A 26,874-nucleotide genomic window follows, 5' to 3' on the forward strand; every position below is an offset into this window, starting at 1 on the left:
GATATACCGTAGGCAGTGTCGATTCAACGAAATAATGGGGCAATCAAGTGTGGAAATTAACGCACCAATTTGGACTTGGACCATAAAAATAAAAACGACGACGGGCGCATTTGTTGGTTATTTCAGTCGTGAATGTCCGTCAAGTCCGTCCCATTTGTTTGTCTTCTTCTCCTGAAATGTTTGCGTCTCGGTTCTTATAATAATAAAAAAAGGAACGACCAAATTGACTCAAGGTGTTGCCCAGCCAAACACTCGACAGCTATTTGTTTTTTCCCCTCTCTTTGGCTGGCCATTCGTGATGTTTGATTCCATTTCATTCCGTGTTGATTGTTGGGAAATTAAAGCCCATAGCACAACAAGAGGGGAGTATACACCGCACATTCATATTTTGTAGAGCTAACTAAACAAAAGAACGGCGCTCCCCCCCCCCCTCGGAAAAACATCAGAGGCTCCCACACACACACACACAGCCAAAAACGCCAGCCAAAAGAATATTATAAGTGATAGACGCCACAGCAGAGTCAAAATCACTGGGCAAAGTGTGGCCAGAACGGGCCAGACAAAGACGTTTTGCTGCATCATCCATGGGCTGCTCCATACACAACAGCCGAGACTCTCTTGATCAATGTCTCCATTCAGCACAGCCCCGGGACTTGAAAAGCTTATTTTTTGGGTGTTGGTGCTGTGAGGTCCGACCTCTTGAACCCCGGCGAGTTCGACTGCTGGTAAGCCGATGCTGTGTGGCCTGACTGGCCTGTCATTAATCTAAACATGAGGCAGTGTAGAAGCGGGCAGCCGTAGCGGACGGACCGCAGCCACAACAGCCAGAATAAAAGAAAAGTAAAAGAAAGAAAGAAAAGAGAAAAAAGGGCTAGTTGTTTGTATGCTAACACGGTTCAACCCGATCGCATTATTCACAGCAGAAAGAGACAGCAGCAGCAGAGAAACAAAAGGGCCCAACCAACCGACCGACCAACAACGGCACACCAGAAAAACCCGCAACTTCGGTGCACGTAAAAGGAATCAAAAGAACAAAACGGAAAAAAACACACACAGACACGCCAACCAGCCGCGGCCAGCCAACGAATAATAATAACAAGTCTCTCTCTCTCTCTAATGCAATCGGAATTTCTCCCGAATCCCCTCGTCGTTGTTGCCTATTGGGCCGATTGGTGACACGCACATGCACCCGTTGCATGCGCGCCAGGAGCTGCTGCTGCCGTTGGATTTTTCTTTTAAAAAATAAATCTGGGGACCCCAAAAACCACTTGTCCAAATCTCTCGATCTATAAGACGACGGTAGCCAAGCAACAGGCATGGCATTTTCTCTCCATCGCATTCATTTTACAGGGGGTGGGCATTCACGTTTCGCTTCAATCTATGTACAAAACGTTGGCGGAGATTTCGGAAGGCCGAAATCCGGTCGTTCTATCCTTCCCTATTATATTATACCTGCGCCATATATTATCGTCTCCATCAAGTTATTAGAAGAATTTGGGGAAATATTCACTGATGCTTTTTGGGTGATGTGTACCTTCTTTATTACCCGTTGGGCATGAATCGCTTAGAGCGTGAAATTTCAAGAGACGGGTGAACTGTAAAATTTGGCGATAACCACCACCCACTCACTCGCCCGCCGGCCAGCCACTCCCGCGCGGTTATATAAATCGAAGTGCAAGTCCACTTTATATGGGATAGATCGGATATCAAAAGTCAACAAGTCATTCAGTCGTCAGATATAATAAACAAGTTGTTTATATAAAAGCAGCAGACAGGATATACGAAGGGCGACTTGCATATTGGCAAATTTCCCAATGCATTCATCATCCCATTACTTTAACATGTGTATAGCACTTTGTGAAAACACGCGTTGCCATCCATTCATCATGGTCGTCTGGTCTGGAATAGCTACAAAAAAGAGTATAGGCGCCAGACCTCTCTCTACTCAATTGCCAATTGTATTGATTCATCCTTATTTCTCACTTGCGCTAATTGATTGGCCTGAGTCGATTTCCCTGTGTCAACAATTTCTGTACAACATGCATCCCAAGGGCCAGTAGAAATCGATAGAAAAAAATTCTATAGAAAACAATCGGGTTGTTTGTCGTATCGCGTCCCCCATCAATAGAATAACCCGAGAGAGAACATTTCAAATATCCCCCCCATCTGATAGCGTCTTCAATCAGATTAAAATTTATTGATGAACGTCTTCGATCTCCTCACCCACCAACCCAAAAAAGGGGAGGGAAAAAATTGTCCCTGACCCGACAGATTAGATCGAGAACAATACGTGCCGGTTTGAGGGCGTGATGGAAACAAAAGATTGGCTGAACTGACAAAAGTCGGATGAGCGCAAGAGAGAGAGGCCACAAAAAGAAAAAGTTTGACACGCCGAAACTATTTGGGTTTTTTCCCCCTTGATAAAGAGACAGGGGATGAGAGACGTGAACATTTCGGTCCAACTTATACAAAGTTATGAGGAAAGACCACCGTAGACAGAAAATAAAAGTCAAAAGAACAATCCAGCAGGGCCATCCAGTCAAAGGAAACAATCCGCCAAATCGATCCATTATCGCTCGGTTGAGCTGCGCTTAATTGATTGAAAAACATACACAGCACACTCGGAAGTGTATAGTACTATACTAGACGGCGCGGATTATAAGCAAGACAGATTGACGGACGTGAGCGTGTCGTGTACAAACACACCAGACAACTTTCGAATGAAACGGAAAGACGATGAGAAATTCATTCGAAAAAGAGATTCCTGTTTTCTTTTTTACTTGCGGTGTACAACAACAACAGCGTATAGGAGATTAAATTATTTTCTTATTCCTCATCCCTCCTGGAATTATTCACACCTGGTTGCTTCACATTTTTCCGCCAGTAGATTTGATTACGCCTTCGTTTTTTTTTTCTTTTCCCGGGGCTCCGGGCCTATCAGCTTACCACCGGCGTCGTACAACCGGGGGACTCTCAAATGACCCACATTAGGGAAAAATACATCCCTACACACGCGGGGGATTAGACCTGAACTCTTTCAAGTATTACAGAAAGGTGTGAACATGTCAAAGATTCGAGTGTTTGTATATGTTCCTGGTCTAATCTGATGCAATTTGAAAAAGCTTTTTGTAAGATGTGGTAATACATTTCAATTGGGTTTTTCTTTTTGAACGGAAGTACTACATGGGAATTTACGACAAGAAGATTGAATTACTTGAAACATTGTCTCCTTTCACCTGTGTCTTTTTGCCTTTACATTTACACGCAGTAACAAATAGAAATGTGGAAATGGCGTCAGACGATTTACCATTTTCCATCGCGGTTTTCCTTTTTCTTTTTGTTATTTTTTATGTATTGGGTTGTTTCCGGTGGAAAAAAGAAAAACACAAAAGTGAAGAGAGATGCGGAGGGGGGAGAAAAGAAAAAGGTTCACACCGCGGTCTGACACTCTAGACGGGTCGTGAAACACCACTAAAAGAGAATCAAATGAGACTAGAGAAATAACCGAAAAAAGTAGAGAAAAAGGACCGCGGCCAACAGGTAAACTGTCAACGGTCAACCATAAAAAAACGTATACGACTAGAAATGTCAATAAATATTTTTGATATGTACAGTTTTTAACCCTCTACTCTGTTTCACGATCGTCCCTTTTAAAATAAAAACCTTTTGAATTTTATTTCGGGGTTAAAAAAATATTTAAAAAACACCCCCAAAAAATGTGGCGTGTCAATGGTCTCCTCACATCGGCATGTGATTATTTCCACAAGCTCCGGGAGATTTTTCTTTTCCCTGGCGTCATCGGAAACTGTTGAAAGACAAAGCGGAGGGTTTTTGACTTTGTATTTTTTCCAAACGAAACATTTATTTATTTGAAAGCGTTGCCCGTCGTCTTAAAGTTATTCAGATGCCCTTACAAGGCACCTACCTACAGGCCAAAAGTCATAGACCTTTGTGTGTGATTACCATCATCTTTTCTGACATGGATGTTAGACAGGAAGAATCGTACGGCGACTTGGAGATGCGGAAATTGTTCAACTTGAACGGAATCCCCCCCACGAATTTCTCGGGAAAATTCCTCAATCAATTCACTTGGGCTGCTGATTATCGTTGCACACAAGTTTGCTGGCCGATGTTATTCGCTTGCCCATCAACTTATGAGTGAATGCTCGCCCCAAATCTACAACATGCCCGGCCAAGACGACGACGATAGAGATCTATACTAGGGTGGGGTTGTGTAGATGAGTTGGGAGTTGGGGGTTATTGCAACCGGGAGGCTGGCTGGTCGGCTGCTTTAATGAGAACGGCATTTTCATATCACGCCATGGCCTTTCATGATTGCCGTTTCGTGGCAGACTGCTAGCTGCTGGTCAGCTCTATAGTAGGTACCGTATTCGTTGGGTGGTAAAAGGCAATCTATTCTCATTAAGTTATAAAAGGCAAAAGTGAAATATACAGGCCCCCCCCCCCACCCCGCCTAATACGTAATCCAATCAGAGCAACTGGCAGCAGCTAAAACAACAGATGCTATACCGTCAACATTTTATAAAAGCATATACTCTCCGTGCATATTGGTATATACACCGCCAGCGGGGTTTAAAAAAAATATAAGAAAAACAGCTGTTATTTCTCATATTTTTTGGGTCGGCCATCAAAAGTTCCGAGTTCCAGAAGCCGAACCGATGAGCTCGTGACCCTGTAATGCTTAGCCACTCGATCATCATTCATCAGTCGACAAGTCATCATCATCACATCCTTTGATGGAACAGCGAGAATGGAGGAGAGAAATGAAAGAAACGCAGGGAAAAACAGAACGCCACAAAAGCAACAGAACGCCGCCAAACTTAAAAACCGGTATTTCAGTACACACACACACACAGAGAGGGAAAAAAAAGAATCAAAAATTCACGAGGGACCCTTTTATTCTCTCCCGAAAGAAAAAGAAAGAAAAATTCTAGTGTAGATGATCCGTACCGTACCACAATGGCACCAAAAGTCCCATTGTGCTGTAGATATTTGTGTCTCATCTCTTTCCTGTTCAAACGAAAAAACTAACGACCGATCGATTGCGGATCATCAGTGCAGCGCAAACAATCAACGTGTGCGCAGTGCATTGTTCATTTGTTCTATTCTCCTTTCCCGGGAAGAAGAACCGAAAAAAAAAGTAACTGCAATCAAAACCGGTAAACCGACAATGACCGACCAGCATCTGTATACAAGGAGTTGCACGCAGTGTGGCGGAAGGTCCCCCTCAAGGTCGATAAAATCTCCTTGTTGCACTTTGATTGAATTCAAGTTTGAAATATTTTTGGGAAAAAACAAGCCTGATGGCCCTGATCTTAGTCATAATACGTATTCTGAGCTATTAAATGTCAACGAAAACGGCAAGAGAAAACAGTTCCAGTCAATAACCGCATATAGTTCAGGAGTAGGCCTAATCGCACTCGGTAACGATTTATAATCAACGCCCACTCAATAGTAAAAAAGGAAAGATAGAGTATAGATTTTTCCTACCTTTGAGCCTGGGAAATTCAGCCAGGCATCCATCCACAAGTGATCCATCCATCCGCTGAAAAGTTGAATCCAGCAGTCGGGATAGGGAGAAAAGGAGGTCCTCGTGAATACACCCACACTCACATGAAGTGTACACGAGGACATTAAAAAAAAGGGAGAGGAAGGAAGAGATACGTAGCTCGGCCATCAGTAGAATCTCCAATCAACAGGGATGCTGTTTATCTAAATCAAAAATAAAAATTGAGTCACGAAAAATATTTAGACAACAAGTAAGGCAAAGTTGAAAATGAAACATTAACTGGCAAGTCACAGGAATAAAAGTATTGAAAATTATTTACCCAAGCGGTGATGCTGAGATTGTTGCTATGATGACAGATGCAGCAGAAGCAAAACTGGAATATCTTGTTGTCACGATGGTTGTGGTTCAGGACTCAAATCTGCACAAAGAAAAAGGTTAGACAGTGCGAACAAACTGCCATGCATTGACAGAAGGCTTTCATTATTGCTGGTTAAATGCAGTAAAAGCTAGTAAGAAACTATTCATAACTTTGGAACAGGCTTAACTCTTTCACTTAAGCTCCCACCATAATCATTCTTTTTGTACACTTTATATCTTGTTTACCCGCCAAAATGCATGGAGTGTGATTTAGGCGATTCTTTTAGACAGCCACGACACCAGAGTTTACACGACGATCAAATTTCTGTAATTTGATTTGTACTGTTATTTTTCGTGCAACCACGTAACGTTTCACTTGCTTTGAAATCTTAAACTTTGTCTCTTAGTCTTTATTAGCCAAAACTGAAACCATGCTGAAACCACAGAAACCATAGCACGCCATGAATGAAACTTTTAACACAATGGAAGCAGACGACACTAATATTCTAATTAGCTTAAGATATCGATAGCAATTTAAAAAATCGACCCTTTTCCCAATTAAACAAACCAATAAAAAAAGATCAAACCTTTTTTCTCAGTTTAGCTCTCGACATCTTCGACAGCTGAATGGATTGGGATTATTTTAGTATTTAATAGTTTGAACAAGTTACACTGAGCCCCCCTACCATAGTCGAGATAAAAAATACAAATTTGCACGAAACCCGTGCAGAGATAATTACTTTAAGACCGGCTCAATATAATAAGACCCTTCATACGACTCTCAGGGCTTCCAAGAGGGAATAACCAGTATACCGGTTGAAATACGACAATATGATATGTTATAGGTACAGCAGCAGGAGATTTAAAATTTTAATTCTGCCTGTCGAAATGAAATTGTATAATTATTGACTGTGCTGTCGGATTTGTGTGTACTCACATACTATCTATAGAAGGAACGAACGTAAAATAGCACTATCAGTTGCCGCACTGTGTAATCAAATCCGTTGGTTCGGGAGCAATACAAAATGAGATGGGCGCCGCCGAGGAGGAGAGAACGAGAGGCTCAAGAATTGCGTATTTCTAGATGTATATGTAGCATTCTACAATATCCATCTTGTCGTCTAAAGTCTATATACGGGAGGGGGGGGGGGGGTCCCGCAACATACGCGATGCATGTATAAAGCACCGTGCGGTAATATATCTCTCATGGATGGAATATAAGGCAGCAGAAGCGGAGAAGGAAGATGGTATACACTTTATAGGGCGAAAGCTCGTTTCATTATTGCTTTTATTACTGGTTGCGACGGAATATTCGGCGGATGGAGGGGGGCGAATATAGACTCTCTGATGCGCTTTCCTGGCGGGCTCCGCATCTTCTTCTTCTTCTACTGCCTCACGTCGTCCTCACCGGCTTTTGTCATTCATTATTCAGTGGCCACTCAAGTTCCTTTTTTTTTCTCCCCTTTTCTCGACGTTCTCAGCGCACCTCCCGGCCGGCCTGCCCGTCCCGGCAACTTGGAGCTTTTTTTCTGTCTCTCATACACAGCGTATCATTAGATATGTGTAGTCCCCTTGAATGTCTATTGCGTGCTGCACATCGACAAAGGCGCCTTTAATATTGATCAGTTATATATCCACCTCTCTCTCTCGCTCTTCTTCTTTTTTCCTACTTTCTGCCGCACGCGCGTGTTGCCCGTGATGATGCTCATCCACCTGAATAGCTTCACGTCTAGATGTATAAACAACAGGCGCACTATGCTGCTGCTGGTGAAAAAAAAGGAAATGTACAGCGTCTATACTCCCCTCTTGCGGGATTTCACTGACGTCCCAACACGTAAAGACCATCGGCTGTATAGTATAGAGCTATGCTAGTAGTAGTAGACACTCTCACAAATGGGAATTCGTATAGATTCGTATAGCTTCTCCTTTTTTTTTCCCTGTGTGTTTGTTTATAATAGCTCATAGAGAGAGAGGCTATAGAGGCGGAGACAAGCTCTATTACGAAATGTCGGGCCGACTAATGCAATGCACTTCATGATTAGGCAGCAGGGCACACAGCAGCAGTTCGTTTTTTCCATTAGATAATCAAGGTAGACGCCAGCCATGCGCCGTGACGTTCAATGACATTTTACTTTTTTCGCTTCTATTATGGCGCGTAGGATAAACCGGTGAGAATTTGACCCGATTACCCAGCAGTCTATTTCTTATATGAGAGTGACATCTTGGCATTTATCAGCTGATGGCAATCTCATTTCCCTCCACGTCAGTCTCAGTTTTCCAACTTAGAGCCGACTGCCAGCAACTGCCAGCGTCTTCGTTACCTATTCAATTAAGCTTTCACGATTCTCTCGACTTTTTGATTTGAGAAAGAAAAATAAGAAAAAAATGATTGTCTAGGAAAGTCAAAAAAAGATGGTCCATGGCTCGCTCAGCACTCTAAAAACAAAAGCCATGAAAAGCTATAGTCATTAGCTATGCTAAAAGAGCTGGCCCGGCTGTATGTGTATAGTCGAGACTCGTTAGCGATCGCTGCTGGGCCATCAATATGCTGTTATTGTGCAATCTATAAGCCGTACCTGAATGTGTGTGTGTTTCTTTGTGATGTTGCGCCGGTGCAGCAGCACGCTTGTCTCTATAGTTATATGCTAAATCTTTTAACAGACACAGACACACAATGTTACATGGGTTTTTAGGCCGTTCAAGGCACAGACGTCGTGTAATAATCTGCAGCCGCTTGGGTCTTGTCTAGTCATAAAAATTGCCTTTTCTCGTTTCTCTCTCTAGTCTCGAGTCTCTGTGCTGTGGCTTCGGCGGCGTGTTCATTGAAGAGTGGCCGGAATATCAGATCGTCTCATCGTGTATTTCCTCGTCTTGTTAAAATAAGAAAAACCGCACACACAGGGAAAAGCGGCCCTTTTGCTACATTAGGGCTTCATTAAACTTACGGTCCCATACTTTGGACGGACCCAGTATATGTAGGCACAGGGGTAATCTGTTAAATCAGTATCCATTTCAAATAGCTGAGAAAACATGTGACTTATTGTGAGAGTGTAAAAATAATTCAGTCCAAGGGTAAGGAAGGTCTCAGCTTAAACTGAACGCCAATCTTACGTCTAGTTTAAGAAGAATTAAAAAAGGTCGAGCCGACCTCAACCTTCCTGTAATTCAAACGTTGGTATGATGTTGCTGTCAAAACGAAAAAAGAAGAGAGCCCTTTTTCAGTCAGTTGTTTTTGGACTCTTCAAGAAACTTGTCCGGAGAACTATCTTGGCTGATTTGGAGCGCGTCTTTGTGTGATCCTTTTCTATTGTTAAATCTAACCGTTGGTGTTGTGTAAACCTTTTGACTAGTTCGTTCCCTTTGGGGCCCGTGGGTGACAAGGTGCGACGTGTGAGCGTTCACCCGCGGGACTGGTACTGGGAGTTTGGCTGACTTAATTAATTAAGCAACCTTCAAGCCTCAGTTCTGTTGGTGACCAAATCATCTTGTAAGAGCAAGAAGACCGCCCAGCAGGGCCATCGTTCCGGTGATCTCTGTATTCCCGTCTTCCTCTTCTGCCAAGTTTTTATATGGTCCGTCGAACCGGAATATCGGTCAGTATACGGTATTGGCAGGAAGAGCACGGGGGGAGGTAAGAGAGGCAGAGCAGTTGGTTCAATTGGTCGGTCCATAGAGTGGCGCGATGCCCAGAGAAAAGCTCTATTGGAAATCTGGTCGGTCCATAGAGTGGCGCGATGCCCAGAGAAAAGCTCTATTGGAAATCTAGTCGGTCCTAGAGCGGCGCGATGCCCATAGACAAGCTCTACGGAATAGTCGGTCCTAGAGCGGCGCGATGCCCATAGACAAGCTCTACGGAATAGTCGGTCCTAGAGCGGCGCGATGCCCATAGACAAGCTCTACGGAATAGTCGGTCCATAGAGTGGCGCGATGCCCCAAGACAAGCTCTATTGGAAGTTCTGTTTGCTCCTTGTATGAAGCGAGACTGGGAAAAATTTCACGGAAAGGATTGGCTACGTTTATCCTTGTTGTGTCAATCTTGCATAGCAAGAATAATAGAAAGTTGTGTTGATATTGGATCTACTGATTTCATTTTAATTTTTTCCTTTAGACCACAAAATGGAAAGAGAGCTACGTCTTATTGAACTTTATAGAAAATTTCGGATATCTTCACAATTGGCCGATGGTCTCGCCAGGGAATCATTCCGCTCTGAAGCAGTTCCTGTTTAATATGGATCGGCTACCGAAAAATGTTCGAACTGCATGGTACAGGTCCATCGCGGAGAAGGAGGAAGCTTCTGAAGTGGGGAATGTTCTAGCCTTCCTCCGAAAAGAAGTAATCAGCCAGGAAAGAAGCCAAACTTCCGAAGGTACGAGCCGAAAGAGGGGAGCTAATGAGGAGTCGCTTGATCATCCGGCATCCAAAAGAGCAAGACTGTTTCCGTCCGCCTCGGGCCTTACAACCTTAACGAAGTCGGAGAATAAGAGGAATTATAAAAATGAATGCTGCTTTTGCCGAGCAGCTCATTCGGCCATCAAATGTGAACTTCCTCTACAAAGCAAATTCGATGTGGTCCGAAGGGAAAGACTTTGTTTTATCTGCCTACGGAGAGGCCATCGGGCAGCCAATTGCGACAATTCAAATCCACATTGCCGAAAATGTAATCGTCGCCATCACACCGCTCTGTGCAGCAAGACTAACCATACCGAGAATCAAACACAGGAAGGTACTTCATCTGAGTGACGATGGGAGTCGCAGTCGCCGCTCAGTCATAATGGTTGTAAGTGGTAAAGTAATCCTGAATTGTCAGAAAAATGTTTCGTGTAAAATCAAATCAAGGAGTATTGTTGTAAACAAAGAAAATGTTTCGAATTACTCTCGTTTGTAATTCGAGAGGGGAGTGTAAAAATAATTCAGTCCAAGGGTAAGGAAGGTCTCAGCTTAAACTGAACGCCAATCTTACGTCTAGTTTAAGAAGAATTAAAAAAGGTCGAGCCGACCTCAACCTTCCTGTAATTCAAACGTTGGTATGATGTTGCTGTCAAAACGAAAAAAGAAGAGAGCCCTTTTTCAGTCAGTTGTTTTTGGACTCTTCAAGAAACTTGTCCGGAGAACTATCTTGGCTGATTTGGAGCGCGTCTTTGTGTGATCCTTTTCTATTGTTAAATCTAACCGTTGGTGTTGTGTAAACCTTTTGACTAGTTCGTTCCCTTTGGGGCCCGTGGGTGACAAGGTGCGACGTGTGAGCGTTCACCCGCGGGACTGGTACTGGGAGTTTGGCTGACTTAATTAATTAAGCAACCTTCAAGCCTCAGTTCTGTTGGTGACCAAATCATCTTGTAAGAGCAAGAAGACCGCCCAGCAGGGCCATCGTTCCGGTGATCTCTGTATTCCCGTCTTCCTCTTCTGCCAAGTTTTTATAGAGAGGGTATTAGACTCGGATGAAATCTACTGAACTGGCAACAAACACAATAATAATAACCCAAACAGCCCCGCTATACACAACAGGAAATGCAATCGGTTGGGAGAGGCAATTGAATTCGTCGATATTACATCCAGCAGCAACAGCACAGTCGAAAAAAAAGTACGACTGTTGGATGAATCCCGCGTGCACTTTTGATTTCATTTCGTGATAGTGTATACAATCATCTATATACCCGTCCTATACCGTATATACCCGTCCCGTTTCTTTCTTTTGATTTCTCCCACGCGACGACGACGACCGTGACGCCATGGCTACAGATGGCTGTACATACAATCATCTCAGCATCAGAATCCGCTGCCGTAGACGAAACGATGTTATTCCCTGTTGATTTGAACAAAAGAACCCCAAGAAAACTCCCGCAGTCGGCAGAAAAAAACAGCGTCGACTCTTTTTATTTTATTTTATTTTATTTCTCATTTTACCGAAATGTTTCTTTCATTCTTTTCGTTGCGCCTTTTCCCAGCACATTCTCAAACTCGCAATAAAGCCACAACGTGTTGTGTGCTGTAGTTCTTATGATTTCTTATTCCTATCGTCGGCTCTGATATGCTGAATGCAGCCGAGCGTTTTAACATAAACACGCCGTTTCTATGGGGCCATTGGGGCCCTGTTGCTGCGGAGAGATCTTCCACCTTTTTTCCTAATCGAACATTTTCCTCCATCGTGCTGGCACAAAAGAGCCATCCAACTATTTAAATAGGTTAAAATTTTGGGGGCGCAGACAACAGCACAAATAACCACAACAACCACAGCCCCAAAAAAGATATGAATATAATAACAACAGCACTGGTCGTAAATTTCTTCTCTCGTGCACGTATGAGGCGGAAAAAGGGCTCGGCAGGAACAACATATCGCTAAACTGTTTGCATATCAAAAGGAGGGGATATGCCTAAACCTCGTCGTATAATAAACATGAAAAACACGAAATGTTGGACGGCAATTTCTTTTTCGATACTTGAGTCTTTCTTCGCAACTATCAACTTTTTTTTAAGTTTTGGGTGGGAGAATATTTTGAATTTTATTTCTACATGTTTTGGAAGAGAAACATGTTCCCCCCTCCGTTTGTATTAGGCCTATTATACAACCCCGGCCCAAAGATTTTTCTGCAGCACACGCGTAAAACAGGTGAAATACGTTGAGCGTCCCTGAGTCAATATGCCCATAAATGAACGTTTAGAATGACTGCGGCGGCGGCGGGAATAACGCAATAATAACCGCCGCAGTAGTCGGGAGTTTTTACCGAATGAAGTGTATGCACTCAATTTTGTCGAAGAAAGAAAGAAAAGGGGAAAAAAAGGGCCCATCAATGGTAATGGCGTCAGCACAAACATCGCTAAAGATGAGGAGGAGCTGACTCGATCATAGTCGAAAAAGAAAATATTATTTACGATCGAATAAAAATAATTTTGCCGCTCGTTTTGTGGCCAGCGGTAAATTGCGCTTGACAAGAGAGAAGCGGAAATGCGCTGTGTTATCAGTGACGCAATAACCCAATCTGGACAGGCGAGTCTAAATGTGTTGATCGATCATTTTTTATTTCAAATCAAAACGTCAAACGCTGTCCCATCATCATTTCATCGTGTCTATCGATCAATAACAGTGTACAGAGTGTGTGTAACGAAGTGTGTAGTTTCATTGATTAGTCTCTCACAGAAATAAAATAAATCCCGGCGCACACTCTGTCGGAGGTCCGTAACTTTTTCCCCAACAGCAGCCACAGGCCGGCGGGGTCTGGAAATCAGATCGTGATATCGGGGTTCTCTCTCGGTCGCATATTTATCCATACATTTCCATATCCTCTTTTTATCTAGTTCTTCTTATTTTTCCTTCCTTTTGGACTCGAGCGCGTTCCTCCATTTGTATAAAGCAAGAGCCTCAATATTGATCTTTTACCCTCCTGCACATCCTTGTTATTTTGTTTTATTTTATTTTTCGTCGGTTTTTCGTCAGCTCATTCTCTATCTTGGAATATAAATATATCAAGTCTTTTTTTATTTTTTGTATGCGCTAGAGTTCCGCACCTCTACTTTCTTTCTTTCTACTTTTTCTTTTGTTTTCTTCTTCTTTTTCTGTTGGATAGACTTGCTCCTTACTGCCTTGCCGCTTCGTGTTCCGCCGAGGAAACTTGACATTCTCCGAGCCCATAATTGTACGAGTGGATGTTGGTCGTTTCGGCAGACAGTCACGTTCTCACCAATCACATGAAGAAAAAGAAGACAAAAGTTGGTTTCTCCCGCGCCCTTAAGGAATAAAGAGCCATGCAAGTATATAGAAGAGAGAGAGAGTTCCCGGTAGATAGAATGTAGACGAAATCGGTCGTCGGAATAATTTGGAGCGTTTTCTATAACTGCGGAGCAGCAGCTAGCTAGCAGCAACTACTTGCAATATACCACGAGACATGAGTGGCTTTTCCAGGTAGCTTTTCCTGATTCAAAGAGACAAACTGATGGGAACAGTTTGCCAGCGCTCCTCCTTTACATGGTCTCTAAAAACCCTTCAAATGTAGACGTGGGGGGGGGCGGGGGGCCTTGCGAAGAATTATGATTGAAGGAGATGGCGGGGAACTATACTGATTGTATTAACGAACTCACCAAACTACTAAATATAATGCGCGTCAAATATCTCAGCCGCAATATAACCGCCATCATCGCAGCGAAAGAATCAGCAAACGATCATTATTTGTTGATCATTCACGGCCAACGGTTTTTCATTTCTTCTTTTCTTTTCAAATAAACTCTGGTTGGAGATTTTTTTTTCGTTTTCAATCGATTGGGATGTGGTGGTGGATCTGCACAGCCCCGCCCTTCTTGTAAATGTTTGTAGGCATAACAGCAGCTGCCGATTGTATTTGGCTGTCGCTTCACCTCACAGGGGAATTTTCTGTCAATAATTCAGTTCCGTCAATCACGTCATCTTCCCCCCCCCCCCCCAACTATTGAATATTGCAATCTCATTCAATTGATTCGAAAAATAAACTATAGGAAAAGAAAAGTTGCATCGCCCTTAATTGGCGATGTAATGTTTTCATTTAAAAATAAAAAGAAAATAAAAAGAAGTCAAACAAGTTGAAATGATGTCGAGAGTCAAAGCGAATGGCTGACAAACAGACTGACGTTGTTTATGCACTAAGCTCGTGTTGATTCTACGCTTCCTTTTTTTAAATAGAGACACGCACCGCACATTTACGCACGCACTCCCCTCCATTCTCTCTCTCTGCTGAGACTCTCGTCGTGTCTACTTGTTGATTCAAACAGCTCGAATTTTTCCCCCGATTAGATATTGATGTGGCTGCAACACAATGCTGTTCAATATCTATCCTCCGCTTTTCTTTTTTTTTAAATATAAAAATATCCAACTCTCATTTTCCACATGTAATAATGACACACAAAAAGGCTTTGGCATTTAACTTGGCAATTAGCAACGCATCGGCATCGACTTTACAACTATGCAGAAATAGTTGGTAAGGATCTAAAATAGGAGAACTGCTGTAGCTGTCATTCATTCTTTTGCCAGATAACTAACCAGATTGGTTTCCTCAAACTGGATGAATGTCAATTTGTCAATGAGTCGTGTGGCTCCCCCCTATTTGACATTTCGGTTTCCAATTTCATGTGCTGGAAGATTGCAGAGTGCACAGAGCATTTAAGCCAGAAACAAGAGAGAGAAGGTGGGGTCATATAAGAGGAAGAAAAAAGGCCCATGTAGAATAAATGTCAGCTCTATACCGTAAGTCAAGCCAAGAGGGTTCTAACCTCTCCATCTCTCTCTTAAAAAGAGCTCGGCTGCTGTGAGAGAGAGAGTCTTGCTGGGTCCTGATGGTTTGGACAGCAACGTCAGACACGCCAACAAGAAGGGGCCTCGACACTCTCAACCCAAAACCATCTCCTTCGGCCGCCACCGCCGTCGTTGAGTTCTGCTCAACTCGTTTTCTTCTTTCTCGGTAAAGGGACGACCCAACAATTTATGACACACAATCAAGTTGCAACAAGCGCAGCAGCAGCAGAAGCTAACTCTTTTTTGGGTCCCCTTGGCTTTTGTTGACGCTGTTGGTGGAAAAACCGGGAGAGATGCGCTCGTCGGCGCACAAGTTGAACGGCAGCGGCGGCGGCTTCATTTGCGCTCGCGGATCCAGCAGCAGCAACAATGGCCGTGGATATAAAAACCCATGGCGCAGCTGTTGCGAGGCCTTTTTTGCGGCCCAGCCACAGCAGAGAATATTGCACCGCATCTCTTCTATACGTACGTATGGAGGGGGGAGGAAAAAGCAAATGCCAATGTCATTTTTCGACGGTAAATAACGCAGCTGTTTTTGAACGGTCCCCCCTTCCTATTTTCATCTCTTCTTCCCATTCGAGTTTCTTTCCCTTAACTCTTGAAATTCTGACGTCAACGACATTTTTCATCATTATAATGGGCTTTTGGCACATTCGAGTTGATTGAATAGTGATTTATTCCACCACTTTTCCATCACGTCGGCGTTAAGTTATTTGCTTCGTCGCCCGCGCATCATAGAGAGAAATATAGAAGAAATATACGACAACAGGAAATGGAAAATGATGTTACAGTAGTAAACAGTTCCATATTCACGCTGACCGCAGAAATTTTTTTAAAAAAGAGTCGAGGATGTTTTGAGGGGCTTCAGGCGATCAGCAGGCGGCGAAATGTTGCGACTCTCCAAGGATTTATTTTGTTTTCCCCTATAGCTCCGTCTAAAATCGACAACGCCTTTATCTGCTGCCTATATATACACCTTTCAATCAATTGCCCAATACGGGAGGAGGCCACACGGAACATTTTCGTGGGAGAAAATATCTAACGTCGAGAGAGAGAGAGTTCACCACATCACAAGGTTTATATAGATTGGCGCCAGCAACCGCTTCTTTTTTTATTTTCTAAATAAAGTTGCGTGAATGACGAGAAAAGCCGATCTTATAATGCACACACGCGGTGCGCCAGCTCTAGCGCATTAACAAACCGGTGGCCCTTGGGTTATTTTCTTGTTGGGCTTCTTGTTTTGGTTATTCGCTTCCGAAATGGTGGGCGTGTGATTTGTCCTGATGGAAAGACTCAGATAATACGACCGCGTCATCAACAGGTCCATAGAGTCTTCACCCGGTTGAAAGGCGTTGACGCATACATTTTTATAGAGAAATTCCCATAGAGCCGGACGATCGCGAGCGTCTCCTTGCGCGATATCGCGACGACATGCAGTTGGGCGGGGTCGCCTTATTGCTGCGTATGAGAACATCTCAGCAGTTGACGTGAAACTGCTGAAAGACACTAAATCGAAAAGAATAGGGACGTATTTAAAAAACCCCAATCTAAAAAAAGAATTATTATTTTTTTGAAAAAGAAGGAAGGTGACTATAGTTCTTATTTCTGTTCTTGTCAAAAGCGTCGAGAATTATAGAGAGAGTCAACACGGGGGCGAAAAGGAGAAAGCGAACGCGTTCATCATTTGTCTTGCGACTTGTTAATTAGATACCAGCCAGAGGCCGTGTGTGTGTGTCCTCAACGCTCTCCTCCAGTTCATTATATCGATGCGACACAAAAGACCAGTAGCATAAATCTCGTCGAAAATGCATTTCTATTTGCTGTCCAATTTTTCTGCCAGGGTTAAAATGTACATTTTAAAGTTATTTTCTTTGACTCGTCAACTATAGCACAGGGCCGCACAGGGCGAAAGATGGATCGGTGTGGAGGTAAAAATACGTCGTCGATTTGATATATAATACGACTGGGGCTTATTTAAAAGAAAGTTGGAGAGAGTAGACCTATACAACTTTCAGCGACGGCCAGAGCACTTGGGAGGACCTTTGATTTCTCAAGTCTTGGCCGAGCCAATATCGTTGGGTTGTTTGTTTCTCCGTAATGTTTTTCTTCTTCTTTTTCTTTTCTTCTCCGACGACGACGACGACGACCGTTTTCGTTTTGATGAACTCGTGAAAAAGTCAACAAGACAAAACCAGATCGGATTGCACCAACCCTGACCGCCTTCAACTGTGGCATCACTTTTTAGTTTTTTCTGGTGGCTCTGATGCTGTGGACGCGGGGGAGTGAGCACAGGCTCACGGACCGGCCTATAGCTCATCATTTGGGTCGGGCGCGTCCGGCTTTTACCAAATATTGAAGAGGGGAAAAAGAAAGAAAGAAAAGAGTCAACAGAAGAGGCGAGCGACAGCTCCAGTCGCACCTTTTCCTATATGCCAAGTCGACGCAGCAGAAAATGGGAGCAGAAATGCTCTGTGCATAGTTCACGTCACACACAGAGGAAAGAAAACAAAAAAGAAAGAAGAAGAAGAGATTGAAAAAGAGACTTCTGCACACACACAGCACAGAGTCCAGCTCACTGTGTCATCAATGACCAAGCAAAAAGGGAAAATGAGAAAACCCTCTAGCAGCAGCCGCAGCCCTGGCCACACAGCTCGTCTCACAAGAACAGCACCTGGAAGTTCCATTTTTCCCCCTTCAGTCGAACCCACAGTCGAACCAGGCCTTTATTTGTCCCCCTTGATCTCTTATTCCCCTCCATCCTCCTGCGCAATTCTCTCCGTTGTGTGTACATAATAGCCGACAGCATCTCTTTCAATAGGCCTAGGATATAATAATCAACCGCGATGTTGTACACAAGGTTTTCTATTGTCTGCTATATTATTGCCATCATCGAACTGATCTCTGCCCAGCAGAGTACAACTGCGCGCTGCCTATCGCTATACACGTCCAATAATAAATATAATAACCCCTCGACCTTGTTTTATGGAATCTCCCTTCAACCCCCACAGCGAAAGTCAGGCGTTCCAAATTTCTTACTTTAAAATCTATGGCCATCAGAGACATAGATGTTAAAGCTTATTCTCTCCACGGTTATGATTTCGACCCTCTTCAACTTTTATTTGTTGGGTCTATGAAGTATACCCTCCCTTCGTTATATTATAGACGAGACCCTTTGAGGCGCTGGCATGAACCAATTTGTATATGGCAGGCGGGTAGAAAAAGAATTGTAAAAGAGCCTAAAATATAACACAGATATAGTATAACTTCAAGGGGTGTTATTATATTATATGATATGTACGGTAGCCGGCATCATGACAAGATTCGGCAGCTAATCTCGTCAAAACATCACACAGGGAAATTCGGTGTTTTTTCGAAAGAGAGAAATAGATCGCCGAGGAATAAAATGTATCAAATCGGACCCTTGAGGGTGAATGAGGGGAAGAACAATTATACATTTCATATAATATAAGAAACAAGCCGCCGAATCACAAAAGAATATATAAACAAGTCAAGCATCCTACTGGAAGTCGTATCACAGGCAAACTCGGTAAGCTCCGACATCCTCTGAATTTCATTGAAAATGCATTGATGTTTTGTGTCTCAAGATTCACTCTGCCATATCAAATCAAACAGAGATTGGCTGTATAACAAATGTAATCGCTTATATTGGTTGTTCCGACTGATGCTGCTGGATGACGACATCCATCTCATTGGGGAATCAAAAGAAATATTTGAAAAACAACCAAAGAGAGAACAGCGTCGTTTTCTTTTGTTTTTTTTTACTCTCACGAAATATTAAAATGAATACTTTAGGGGGAAGATGATGATCGTCAAAAGATTAAGGATCACTATATATAACCGGTTATTACGAGTCGTTCATTTTTCTTTTTCAATTTCGTCCACGAATACTTAAAATACACCAACTTTATTTTCATGTTGTTGAATAATCGTCTCTCTATGCGATATGACACAACCATCAAATAAAATACCCTATAACGCTATTATATCCTGGGCGATCCATACCTATATCCGATCGATAGACACAGCGCAGTTTTGGATGTTTTTGCTACGGTGATGATGAAGGTATCGTCTCTCTCTTTTTAATTAAAAACGAGCGGCGCTATCATATAGACGAGAAGGGGGGATATAACATTCTCCGAAAGACTCTTGTCTCCATCACGATGGGAAATATAAACACAAACACACGTAAGAAGTGGACGTCAAAGTAGATGTTTGACCCATACATCAACTGATTGCCATCTGATCTCTCTCGCACCGTCACAGCGTGCGCAGCAGTTGTTAGCCTATTGTCAAGCTCATCTTGTTATTACGCGCAAGTTCTTCACCAGCCATCAATTCGAAGGCATACAAGAAGAACCCAGAATAAAAATAACACGAAATGAGAGGAGAGAGAGGAAAAAAGTGAGAGGGGAATGAAAAGAAATCGACAAACCCAATTAGGAATTGAAATGGTGTTTGATGCTGTCGTCGTTTGGGGTGGGCTATAGTCACTCGATTCCATCCGGAGTAGCAATCATAATTTTTTTCTTACCTAACAGATCTCTCCCCCCAGCAGCAATGGGGAAAAGAGTGAGGGGGGTGAGTCAATCTAATTTTTTGAAAAATCAAGAGACTGGAAGCGAAACGGAGCGGGGGAGAGAGAGAGAAACTGGGAGGGATCTCAGAGAACTAGTTGGGAGTATAGAGAGGGGAATCGGAGAATTAACATAATTGATAGCAACGGACGGCACACATATACTGGAGCCGTCGCCACTGGTAGTGTATATAAAACTCTCAAATTCTGAAGAGGAAAAATCAAGCAAATAGAAAAGAAAAAAAAATCAGAAAACTAGAAAATGAAAGAAGAAACTATAAAAGTTATAGACCAGATCAAACAGTGAACTCACGTTCATCTAGTACTTGTGTCTCCACAGCAATTGGTTCAAGGAAAGGAAAAAGAAGAAAAATCCCGAGTTCGAGATGTTCGTGAGCGTCTTATACGATCAGAGAGTACTAACAAGGTTGGGGGGGGGGGAAATAAAAGTGACAATCTCTCCTAACAAGAGGGACTGGTTTAGATCGACCATTATTTTATCAGAGTCGTCACATCACGATTTTTCACTTTCTTTTTCTCAACCGAAAAGTTCCTTTTGTTTTGTTTCTTCACTGCTGCTGTCTGTATATAACAAGTTTTGTCTACAATCAGCAACCACCATCTATTTTTCGCCTTTTTCTCTTTCGTGTTCGATAATGGACCAAGTGATGGCTACTTGGCGCTGACGGGAAAAAAATGAGTTGCCTTGATTTTGATTTTGTTTTATTTTCCCAGACTTTTTGGGTGATCGATCAAACTGGCTGGTCTACCACATGTCAGCAGTGTCCAGCGCAACTCGGTCAGTCGTCCCTAAATTCTAGACTAATCAAACCACTGTCTATAGAAATCTATTCGTTATATATTTCATCTTATATAATAATCAGACAAATTTCCTTTTCCAGCAGACAGGAGACCCAATCTATAGACACACACACACGGGGGATGATTATATTTATAGACTTGTGAACTAAACGTTAACAAAAATTCGACGACTCCCAACTCTAATCACGTCATTTCAAATCAATGTTTCGGGAAAGCTGAAGCGCAGGAATCTTGGCTCGGGAAATAGGCAGCAACAGTAGTGAATGTATTATAGTCGAGACTTCTCGTTAGCCACAGCGCAGTAACAAGTAGGCTTGCGACTCATTCAATTAGGCTAGCAACTCGTCTAAGCTTCTAGTTCTCATCCCGTGCGGTTGTTTCCTTCTATATACCGACGAGAATATAAGAGGCGACGATAGTTCTTCATCCATCTTTTTGTTTTCTTGTTTAACCCCCTTATACGTAATAGAAATTGGTATATAAGAGATGAACTCTTGAGAGAGAAACCGGATCAAAAGAGAGTTGCCATTATTTTTGACGCCTTGATTGAATCCTCTTAGCCTTGTCCCATTATATTTCTTCCTTTAACAACATTACTTTTTCCCGTAGCGACGAGGGGTATATAGTACGTCTTGAACGTCGGAAGATGTATTTAAAGAATCTCTAGAATTTGTTTCACGACGACGACGACAAGAAATATACTCGCGCGCGTCAGTGAATTTCCCTTCGCTTAGATTTTCGATCCCTTAGCTGCAACCTAAAATATATAAGAGATAACGAGCTCTTCTTTTTTCCCCCTTCCACCTCCATTCCTTCCGCCATCGCCCAGTTCCTTTTTCTTTTACTTTTTCGTCTTCTTGGTGTTCTCTCATCCATCGAGCTGTACACACACACCCGTCGTCCCCTTTTCTACATGGTAGTAGTACCGGCAAACTTGGAAATTAGCCAGGAACGCGCACTCCCATCGTCTAGTACACACTCAAGATTGCCGTTTTCATTAGAGAGAAAAATATCCTGGGCTCCATTATCAACTTTAGCTTCCATTGAATCACTGTCTATCTATCTCTCTCTCCAAGGCAACTTAATTGACATTCTTCTTATTTTTCCAAAAATGTATCTATAGATACAAGCTTCCCAAAAATATTAAATCACCATCACAATGTCTAAGCTGGATGTTATAGCGCATTGATCTATTTAGGACGACGCCGAAAATATGAAAAATTGACGTTGACCAATTTTTGAAAATTTCAAGCGAAAAAAGGGAAATGATTCGCATCGAGCATCTTATATTCCAGACTGAATAAACCTCAATTCTCCTAGCTGAGTAACGATTCCAGTCACATCTATTTGGTGATTCGTTGGCGTATGCGCTGCGCTGTGTGTGCCGAGTGCTGCATGAATGTTTCATGCCGTCCAAATCAGAATGTATGTGTAGATATATTATGCCAGCGCTGGCGCGCTGTATTATATTCTCGGCTGCTGCGACGACGACGACGACGACGACGTATCCTGTCGATCCCTTTGAAGAAGAAAAGAGCAGAGGGAGAAAGAAAAAAGAAAGGGATATCCGAAAAGCTTTGTAGACTCTTTTTCTTTCTCTATAGAAACAAGCTGGCGCACAGGCGAGATTCGGATAAATGTAAGGCGGAGAATCTAAGGCGTGAGGTGCGGCCAAGAGCATCAAGGTATAGAGAGAAATGTAGTGCATGATAGTACACATACAGACGCCGAAGAGCATATACATAGAGAGATAGAGGGGGGTCATGTAATCCAGTTCATTGTCTATTCCGGCCCAGTCCTCCTACGCTCAAATTGGAAGGACAGTAAGAATCAGGGGAGAGAGATAGACACACACACGTATGGCTAAACAAGGAAAGAGAGAGGCTTTTCAAATGGAAGCTATATAGGGAAATCCCTAACGCTGTTGCAGTCAGCAGCAGCCTTAGCTTTGCACATCAAGCGCTCCAGAACCAGCACCAGAGAGTTTCCCTCTGCTTTCACGCATCTCTCTCGTCGCCCGGAATCAAATGCTCATCCAATCCTCGTTGTCTTACCTTGTCTGTTTTTTTTTCTATCGAGAATCTCCGCGCGCACAATCTAACTGGAATATTAGAGTGCTCAGAGAGGTTTGATGGAACCCAATTCAACAGGGAATAAATAGAGATCGCACACCCTTATATTCTTAAATGGAATCAAGCGTCGAGTGGTTAGACTTTCGGTGTAAAATATAAGCTTTGATGAATCATTCTGTGAGCGCTATCGACTTTTTGGACCGAAAACATACGTGGATATTATATAGCGTAACATTTTTAGACTTTACCCCCGGCAAGTGTGCTGCTGTTGTATATCTATATCCTTTCATACTCCCCGCGTTGTATATATAATAGCTCTCCTCACCCTCTATAATACTACTACACCAGACTCTTATATTTTTATGATTTTTCTCTCCTCTTTCGTTTCTTTTTATCTTTCCTGATGGTTTGGCCAACTGGAAGCTCTTTCACATACGAGAAAAAAGCTATATTGGTTTTTCCCCTCTCCACCCTCACTGGTTGTGTCCCCTCATCAACGACAGGGTCCCCCCCCCCCTACCCTCTTATCACGCACCGAATCGCCATACGAAAAAGAGAGGAGCGGATTATTCGGTGACTGCAGAGAGCCCAGAGTCGAAACAAACGGCTCTTCTTCTTCTTCTTCCTTCCTTCTCTGTATTAGATCCCCGCCCGTCTAGAAATCACCTCATCATGAATAATGGTCCCATTTATACTGAGCGTACAGCATTTCCTCTCCTCCTCCCCCCAAAAGCTTTTTTCGATTATATAAGACTTAGATATATACAGCGCTAGAGAAACGCAGGTATCAAGAGACCCAACGCAGTGTCGTTCAATGCCAAAAGACATGTGCGGATGTGTATGGATCGATCGCGGCTGACAGATGCTTGTCGATCTCCTTCCAGATTATCGAGATCAGCATGTTGAAACCTGTTTTGGCTATAAATCAGGATTTGGCTTTGATACTTTCACGTTTAAAAACAAAAACCCCGTCATGGTTTATGATACACTGAAATCGCGTATCTTTAAGAGCGTTTGGGGGGCGATATTATAAACGAAAGAGCTCAGGAATTTAGCAATTCGTGTTTAGTGTGAAATCAAAGTATAGACAGTTTTATACCGCTTTTAGACAAAACATGTTACGAGGGTGGACATGGATTACCGGTGATAGTGATTCCTCTGCGTCATTATTGACAACTCTATCATTTTTATGTTTGCCAAAAAAGAACGAAAAGGGGAATAAAACATTCTTCTCTCTATAGAAAAAGGGGATTTTGTTTTATTTCTAGCTGGAGAGTTTGATAAATCTCCTATACAAGTCCCGTGTCATTCTTTCCTCCTCCTTTTTGTTTTGTTTTGTGGCTATTCATATTTTTCTCTCCCCATCATAAAATGTTCAAAGTCAACTCTCTACCCATCTGTAATGCATATCCCGCAGTCAAAAAGGTTGTTTTCAAAAAGGTTAAAGGTGTTTTTTCTATATGGCTGATTGTTGTGGGTGAAGGGGCCAAGGGGGGAGGGGGGATGACGTCAAATGTTCATATCGGAAATGATGTGGAAATATGATTCGCCATAGGGCGGGTGATTCATAATGATACACACAGCACAAGGACTCGGCGACGTGATTTGTGACTGGGCGCAATCTCTCGGTGGCTGAGACTTTCTCCAAGAAAAGAAGAAATAGAAAATCAGTCCTCCTCCTCCCACATCACGCACGTCTATACATAATAGACGATATAGCTGATGTCTTCCCAAAAGTTCGTAAGTGCGTAGGTATATCTAATACCAGGGCATAGTACATATGTATATTAATACATACGTGTGGGGGTGTCTGTATAGCAAGCAAATATCTACACGTTTTTCTTTGTCTTTTTGGCTTTGTATCATTCATCGTCGACAACTGCCAAGATCGAAAAAAGGCAGAGAGGACCGAGTGAGAGAGAGAGAGGAGAAAGCGCGTTTTGTTTTGGTCACGGATATAACGTTCCAGGCATTCCCAGTAATCCCCAGGCCCCAGCGTTTGTCCCCTTGTCAACGAATTGAAGGCACAAAATTGTAAGATATGTCACAGTGGATCGATGAATCTTTGAGAGAGGACCCCAAAAAAGAAGAAAAAGAAGAAAACCTGTTTTCTCTACCCACACACACACATAGCAGCCTATTGTTTCTTACGTAAATACACGGGACTGAAACATGCGTGATGGACGACGATGAGTCTCGCGAGAGAGCTGGAAAACTGATGCTGTGGCCAACAGGGGAAATACTTGGCGTGCTATCTCCATCATTGACGAATGTCTAATGTCTATTCCAATGCAACTGTGACATTTTCTTCGCTTTTGAGTTGGGGACCATCTTTTAAAAGGAATTAAAGTATTGGACGAGGAGGTGCGCCCGTGTGGCGGCAGGATACTATTGGCCATCAAATTTCCACTCTGCTCAAAGTGTTCAAGTTCAAATAATTTGAAATTTGATTTTTTACAAGCAGACAAAGTTGTAAGGTAAAAAACAAAACAAGCCTGATCTGCAGTCGTCCTATGAGCTATTTAATGAACCCTGACCGAGTCAACGGCAAGAGAAAAAAGTTCCAATCAATAACTACCTATAGTTCAGGAATAATCGTACTCCGTAACAATTTGCAATCAACGCCCACTCAATAGTAAAAAAGGAAAAATAGAGATAAATGTTTTTCCTACCTTTGAGCCTGGGAAATTCAGCCAGGCATCCATCCACAATAAGTGATCCATCCATCCATCCGCTGAAAAGTTGAGTCCACCAGGCGGGATAGGGAGAAAAGGAGGTCCTCGTGAATACACCCACACTCACATGAAGTGTACACGAGGACATTTAAAGAAAGGGGAAGGAAGGAAGAGATACGTAGCTCGGCCATGGGTAGAATCTCCAATCAACAGGGATGCTGTTTATCTACATGAAAAATATAAATTAAGTCACGAAAAATAATGAGACAACAACAAGTTAGGCAAAGTTGAAAATCTATCAGGTCACAGGAATGAAAGTATTGAAAATTATTACCCAAGTGATGATGATGACATTGTTGCTGTGATGACAGGTCCAGCAGAAGCAAAACTGGAATATCTTGTTGTTACGTTGGCTGGTTCAAAGACTCAAATCTGCACAAAGAAAAAGGTTAGACAATGCGAAAAAACTGCCACATGCATTGACAGAAGGCTTACATCATGAATGCTAGTTAAATGTAGTAAAAGTTAAAAGCTAGTCAGAAACTTAACTATTCAAAAATTTGGAACAGGCTTAACTCTTTTACTTAAGCTCCCATCCCATCAGCATCATTCTTTTTGTAAACTTAATTTTATTTACCCGCCCAAAAGCATGGAGTGTGCTTTAGGCGATTCTTTTACAGAGCCACGACACCAAAGTTTACACGACGATCAAATTTTTGTAATTTGATTTGTACGGCTTTTTTCGTGCAGCCACGTTTCATTTGTTTTGAAATCTTAAACTTCGTCTCTTTTAGTCTTTTTCGAAACTGGTAAACTTGCAACTTGGAACTTTTAACAAAATGGTAGCAGACGACACTAATATACGAATTAGCTTAAGATATCGATAGCAATTAATTATTAGAAATCGACCCTCTCCTAATCAAACCAACCAATCAAAAACGATCACAGCTTTTTTCTCACCCGCTCTCGACATCCGCTGAACGGATTGGGATTATTTTAGTTTTTAATAGTTTTTCTTAACAAGTTGCTGCACTGAGCTAAAAGTAAAAATGTCCACGAAATCCGTAGATAACTACTTTTTAGAAAACCGGCCCAAAAATAAGACCCCCCAGGACCCTCTTGTGAATCCAAGAGGGAACAAATAATATTTGTGGCTGTGCAAGCAGGTGATATTGGGTTACATCAATAAACAAAAATATACGAGCGGTGTATAACACGAATAACAGATAATAACTTCATATGCATACTATAATTAATCCCGCATTCACCGTACGTGTAATTGAAAATGTCAAATAAATAGGCAATTAACCGAATACAAGAGAAGGAGGATTTCCCGGCTAAATTTTCAAGCTGATTTACAATTTCCAGGAACAAATATAACGAATGCGCTTGCCTTTATTATAATTTCCGGATTCTGGGTTCAATAGGCTTTCCTATACACAGCAGCGACGACGACAACTGCCAACTTTATTTGAACAGTTCTCTTTCCAATTAAGAAAGTGATGGAGCCCCAATCTGCTGGCAAACGGTTAACTTATTGGAATTACACGGCGCAGCAACAGCATCC

General features: G+C 42.5%; 1 long non-coding RNA gene across 1 annotated transcript; it reads right to left on the minus strand.

The window, feature by feature from the left end:
• Positions 1-4,901: 4,901 nt before the first annotated feature.
• Positions 4,902-6,323, minus strand: LOC124312572. The gene is made up of 4 exons (XR_006910565.1): positions 6,134-6,323; positions 5,850-5,948; positions 5,512-5,733; positions 4,902-5,031 (listed from the first exon to the last, which is right to left on the minus strand). It is a non-coding gene; the product is annotated as an uncharacterized LOC124312572 (long non-coding RNA).
• Positions 6,324-26,874: the final 20,551 nt, after the last annotated feature.

This window comes from Daphnia pulicaria, chromosome 8, assembly GCF_021234035.1.
Source record: "Daphnia pulicaria isolate SC F1-1A chromosome 8, SC_F0-13Bv2, whole genome shotgun sequence".
Classification (NCBI taxonomy): Eukaryota; Metazoa; Arthropoda; class Branchiopoda; order Diplostraca; family Daphniidae; genus Daphnia; species Daphnia pulicaria.